The sequence below is a fragment of the Equus caballus genome, chromosome 17, assembly GCF_041296265.1.
Source record: "Equus caballus isolate H_3958 breed thoroughbred chromosome 17, TB-T2T, whole genome shotgun sequence".
In the NCBI taxonomy this organism is placed as follows: domain Eukaryota; kingdom Metazoa; phylum Chordata; class Mammalia; order Perissodactyla; family Equidae; genus Equus; species Equus caballus.
This window is the reverse complement of record NC_091700.1, coordinates 33908622-33914621: the sequence shown is the minus strand read 5'-3', so window position 1 is coordinate 33914621 and position 6000 is coordinate 33908622. Positions and strand designations below refer to the sequence as shown.

Below are 6000 nucleotides of genomic sequence, written 5' to 3'. Positions count from 1 at the left end.
AAAGTTCATTACCCTGTCTACAGACAAATGCGCTCTTGCACACTTTATAAAAGCCATGATTTAACATTAAAACAAATTTTAAACTGTTTAAAGATATTAAGGTACTTTTGTGGTAAAAAGTAAAAAGAGATTGAGGGAGAGACGGAATCCTTATGTTGTTGTTCTCGCCTTTGTTTTCTGGAGGGATGTTAGAGGAATCAGGTCTGCCTCAGTGCACCTCAGTATTTTTGGGGAGCGCTCCTAGAAATTTAGAACAGGGGTCAAGGCTGGGTTTGGGATAAACCCGGGAGAAGAACAGTAAGTGAGAGAGAAAAAAAACTTTAGAAATAAGAAAAGTGATTTAAATGAAGAAAAAACAAAAAAGTAGCATGCACTAACCACAGTGGGTGATCTCCAGTGATATTCTCTTTACTCATGTAAATACTCCAAAAAAAAAAAAAAAAAAAAAACCCTCAACTCATCTGAACTAAGGAGGAAAAAAAAAAAAAAACCAAGCAGGAAATTCTTTAATTTTGCCCTTTGAGGGCTACGTGTGGGTGCAGGCTTGCTGCCTACCCTTGACTCCCTTGGGAAATATTCCTTGGGAAGAACCTGGTCCTCCTCACAGTCCACACAGCACTCATTCCCAGGAGGTGGAAAACGCTTGGTGGGGACAGAGAAAGGGTTGCCACTCATCTGTTGCACAAGCGCGAAGCAGGAGGAAGCATCTGCTGAGCAGGGATCAGCGACCAGCGGCTCACCCCAGGGCTTTCAGAAAAGAGGAAATCAAGGAGAAACCCAGACTCTCAGGCCGGGTAATCGCTAGCTAAGATTCCGCATGGACGTCGCTCTCTCTGTTACAAATGGACTCTCAGGTCATGGGGTCCTGACCAACCATGCCTGCCTGAGGGACGAGCTGGGAGTCACCCCATCGCAGTTATAGCAAGTAAGTGATTGCCAACACCTATCTTTTCCTCCTTGCATTTTAATCTTATTTTCTTGGGTGAGCAGCAAAGAGAGTGGCCAAGAGGTAACTTTTGTCCTGAAATCTGAGTACAGTGATGCGAACATCTCACGCACACGCATACACACACTTCTCTCTCACACACCCCCGAAGCCATGGAATCTCGCGCTTCTAGGCTCGTGCGCCTTTTGAATTTTATTTAATATTCGGAAACTTACTGATTTCCTATGCCTGTTGGAAAGACCAAGTAGGGTGGGGGTGAGTGGAACGCTGTGCCTCATCATTTATTCATCGCGACTGTCTCGACTGTTGACACTAGTGGCAAGAGGCACACTCCTGCTCTTGCAGGGGAAGTCTGACACCTTGAGGACGGCAGAGGGGGTGCTGGGAGCCCAGAGGAGCCGGAGTGGGAAAAGCTTTGAGAGTTACGGCGTGGGGTGGGGGTTACTTTTTTCAAGTCTGGCGACCTGCCGCCTGGGTGCTGGTTTACTGGGATGGGAGCAGGGCGTTCAGAAGCCGGTCCTGACGCGAACTGAAGTCGGACAACCTGCAGAGTCCGCCCGAAGCCTGGAGGTGTGTCTGGCGTACATCCAGGACCGCAGAGTGCGTTCCGGCCACCGACGTGGCCAGAGGAGGGCTGGCTTGTGGTCAGCTTGCCTGCCCAACTGGCTGACCTCAAGCAGTTGGCCCAGAGCAGTGGAGGCTAATCCCAGGCAGCCGAGTCGGAGACCTGCCCGCGCGCGGGTCCCCTCCATCCACCGCCGCGCAGAGCGGTGCGTGGGACGCGCATCTTCACAGCTGTCCCTTCTGAGCAGGGACTGGGCAGACCCTGAGTCAGGCAGCCGCCCGGGACGGAAGGCGAGGTGCCCTCCTCTGGGCTCAGCGCTGTCAGCCGTGAGAACGTTAACTTTACCCCGAGGGATCAGTGGGGGCGGGGGTGGGCGAGGTTCTCCTCCCCTGGCGCTCACCTCCTCCTCCAGAGCCTCCCCTCCCCCGCCTCCCATGGCATCGTTCTCAGAGGATCCTCACTCCGCCCAGTTCAGTGCCAGCTGCGTGGGCTCCAGCTTCGTGCGTTTTCCTTGGAATGCTCCAAAACTCGGCAACGACTAAGGAAATCCCATTGGAATTTGCCGGACGTGCTCTCACCCGGCGTAGCACCCGTGCCGCCCGTCCTCGGATCGATCCCTCTCCAGCCAGAAGATTGCAACTTTCCAGGTAAAGAGGGTGTCGCCTCAGAGCTCCACTTGACCGGAGCTGCACCTCGCCTCCTTTCTGAGATCTCGGTTAAGTTTCTCAAGCTGCCTGGGAAGCCCGATCCCTCTTGGGAGGCGGACATCCCTGGAGGTTAGGAGTTCAAAAGGCTCCAGCTGCATGGTTTCTCTTTAAGGCTCGGAACCGATTTGTGAAGCTTTCTGTGGTTGACCCGGGCTGAGCGGGAGTTGGAGGATGCTTCTCAGCCTCTCACCGCACCGGGCTTTAAAGCAGGGGAGAGGGCGAGGAGTGAACCCCCGGTGTGACTTATATGGTAAACAAAGCAGCTGCAGCCACGCCGTGGTGCTGAGGAGAAAGGCTGTTTTTAGCCTTTTATGCATTTGGGGAAAATGGAGATCTTAGTGGCCCCTGGGAGTACATAAATGAGCCCTCGACTCTCTGGTACCTAAACTGGGGGAATGAAGAGAGGTTAATGATCAATATCCTGCCGATCAATTACACTCTGCGTCATTTTCATTCTCTATCAGGAAGCAGAAACATTTTTATCTGTGTTGCTGGACCCAGGCTAGGGATTCCTAGTTAGCTTGGCAACTGAAATTCCAATTAAGCCAATGACCCTGTTTGCTACTTGGGGAAATCACTGAAATTCATAGCACAACTTGTTATCCCAGCTGTGGACTCAGCTGGCTTTTGTGACTGAGAATACTGGAAGGGGATGGGGGGTTTGGAGGAGACTGAGAAAAGGAGTTCTGTTCTTGTCTGTATTTACTCTGTTGTGTCCACTATGGTGCATCCCTGTTCACATGGTTTCTTAGAGGAGCCCTTCCCGGTTAAATTCTGCAGCTATAAAATGCAGCAGGTAGCTTACTGAGTAAGCTCCAAGCCAGAAGAGTGGAAGGAGGGGTGGAAGCAAGGTTTACTTGTTTTATTAAAAACACATTTAGAACAGACTTGTAAAACTGAAAAAAAAAAAAACTTTCAGGTCTCATATAATTTCTGGCTTTCCTATCATGGTAATCACAAACAAAACATATTACAAATTATTTAAGAAAAAAGGTTAAGTGAAGTTTTTTTTTTATTTTTAAGTAAAACTGAATTAAACAGCGAGAGTAAGAGTGGGTGGATATGTTAAAAGAATGAAATCATCATTACCGTGTTATGGTTTGCTATTTAAACTTACATTTGTGTTACCCATTTCTATTCACCTGGTCAGTAGACCAGGACACATTCCCCCTTGAGTGTTTAAGGCAAAAAAATCAGTAAGGTATAGACATATCTAGTACTTTGGATATTAGAATCAAAATTCAGTAAGACATTGTTAAAGAAGCACTTTAAAAACTAGATTTATGAATTAATGCAGTTAATGCAAATCAGCACATCAGTAGACGTTAATAGGCTTTATCTAAGTATTTTATGCAAATGTCTTGGATTAATAAAAGTTAGTACAGGTAGAAGGAAAGAAAGCACTTACATTACTTATGAATAAGAGACCACAGAGCTGGAAAGCCTTTCAACAGAGCTCTAATCAGAGCTCAGCTACACGGCTAAGCCTGCTATTGCTGTTGTGGAGTGAAGAGCAGATAGATTTATGCCAAGGAAGTTATGCAGAAAGAAAAATACACACTAACAGGTTGATGAGATTGATACCTAAGAGCTGCTTACTATTCACTGAATGAGTAGATAGATAGATAAACAGTTTAAATAAGGCATAGTGAGAAGACTCGTAATTGCAAATTTAGAAAAGTTCTTCCTCTTAAGTAAGAACTTAAAGGAACATGGGCATTCATCAAAGCATAAAGCATCTAAGTTCAACAGATACAAGAGACATGTCTCTTTAACAAAACCTGTCAAATATTAACAGTGTGTCTGAAAATCTCTGATCTTGAAAATAAGTTTCAATTTAATTACTTAGTGGTGGTTCTCAAAGATATGAGGTTTGGGAATAGATTTCTATTACTACTTATAAGAGCTAAAATTTTGTAACTTTCATACTGTTTATTTCTCTGTTGCTGGTATTCCTGGAAGGTCAAGTCCAAAATGCACAGAGAAAACCATAAGAAAATTAAAGTTCTGTATAAATTTTGTGGCCACTTTGGTTATTAAAATAGTAAGAGAACAAATAACTTTCCATATAAGATAACCTTAATTAATTTATACTTTACATAAATAGGAAACACCAGAATGTTGCTTTTATTCATTCTGATTAGGGGAAATTTGAATATTTTGTTTAGTACACAAATTTAAACTTTTAAACTTAAACCCTATTATAAACATGATTAAATTTCTATGAAAGTATTATAATAGCCTTTAGGATATGCTAATTAACCCTGCTGAATTAAAACTTACTTTCACAAACATATTGTTTAAAATATTGTTACATTTTTGTACCTGCATGTTTAATTGCCAGGATAATTTATGGCAACTCAAGTTATCAACATTACATTTAGCAGCTGAAAACTAAAATAATCTACCATTTCAAATTAATTCATATATTGGAACAAAAATAAATATATGCACACATTAGTACAATAGTTAATATCTGAATATCAGTGCTCAAAAAGATAAAGGACTTTGCAAATAAAGTTATATATATGAGAAGTGCTAAAGAGTAGCTAGGATAGTAAAACTGTGGACTGAATATATTTTTATGAAAATGTGATTGTCTTATTGTTGAAAATGAGATAGGTGAAGGGGATTATAATAAATTAAATTTTCCTTTTCCAATATCGTCATTGCTAAACATTTTATGAGATCAGCTTCTAATGTGCATCTTGACTTTCCACATTGGATTGTCTGGGCTAAATTGAAACCTGTGTTATTCACCTATTTAATATCTGTGGAAAACCCACCGTAAGCATTTGAGTTCTTATTGAAAATGAGATTGAGGAGACAGCTCAAAATAAAAATCTTGGCTTTTAACCTAATTTATGCTCCATCACTCCCCACCAATAAACATTAAAACTGACTAGTTCAACCCAACTTCCATTGGACATTTTCTTCTATCTAGTTGTGATGAAAACTTGCTTTAGAACTACCTTTCCTCTCATGTTTTCTAGTTCTAATCCTCTCAGATGCACTGGGACCTCAATATTTTAAGAGATTCAAGAATGTTTTGATTAGGGATATAATATCATGGCTATATCTTTTTAACCAGCATAAAAATAGGCCTAATCTCCGAGAACATTGTACTACCAAAATAACTCTGTGATAAAAAATACATTTAGGAAAAGAAGCTACTTATTTATGAAACTGAAAATTAAAGACACGTACATTGAAAATACATCAATTTACAACTACGTTGTTCTGTGAACTATTCAGTAAATGAAATCTATTTACATTTTTTAAAAATCTCAATGATCCTTCTGAAACTTCGGTTTCACTTAAATAGGATATGAAAGAGAGATAACAGCTTCACTACTTGATCTGCTCCTGTAACTAAACTGTAGATGATATTCCATTAATATTAGCGTGTGTTTTGTCTCCCTTAAAAAACGTTTCCTTTGAAATACAGCAGTTCATAGAGTAATGGCTGCTTAAGAGGCAACAGCTGACACATGGGTATAGTTTTACACATAAAATTATAAATGTTAATTAAAACATTAATTTAAAAAATGCCTTGATAGCTTTATCTAACACACTGCGTTCTTTTTAAGAAATGGCAAGTGCAATGAAATGAATCAGATATGCATTCACTACATTCTGCTTGTAGTTTGCTGTTATATTTTTGAAATATGTTGAAAAAGTCACCATAAATAGTTTCCTTGAACAAATACCATCAAGAACTAAAATTTATTTAAGACGGAAAAACAAACTATCATGAAAAAAGGAAAAGAAGAAAAGGGGGC

At 41.4% G+C, this 6000-nt stretch overlaps 1 protein-coding gene across 6 annotated transcripts in view; it reads left to right on the top strand.

Annotated features, from left to right (window-relative positions):
* Positions 1-549: 549 nt before the first annotated feature.
* Positions 550-6000, top strand: part of TRPC4 (transient receptor potential cation channel subfamily C member 4) — a 211684-nt gene continuing 206233 nt past the window's right edge. For 2 of the 6 annotated variants that reach the window (XM_070240248.1, XM_070240247.1), the window contains exon 1: positions 2021-2158. The gene's annotated coding sequence lies outside the window, so the exon portion shown is untranslated. Of the gene's footprint in view, positions 926-1696; positions 2159-6000 lie in introns of those variants that run through there. The other 4 variants (XM_014732012.3, XM_070240250.1, XM_070240251.1 and 1 more) reach the window with 4 other exon arrangements.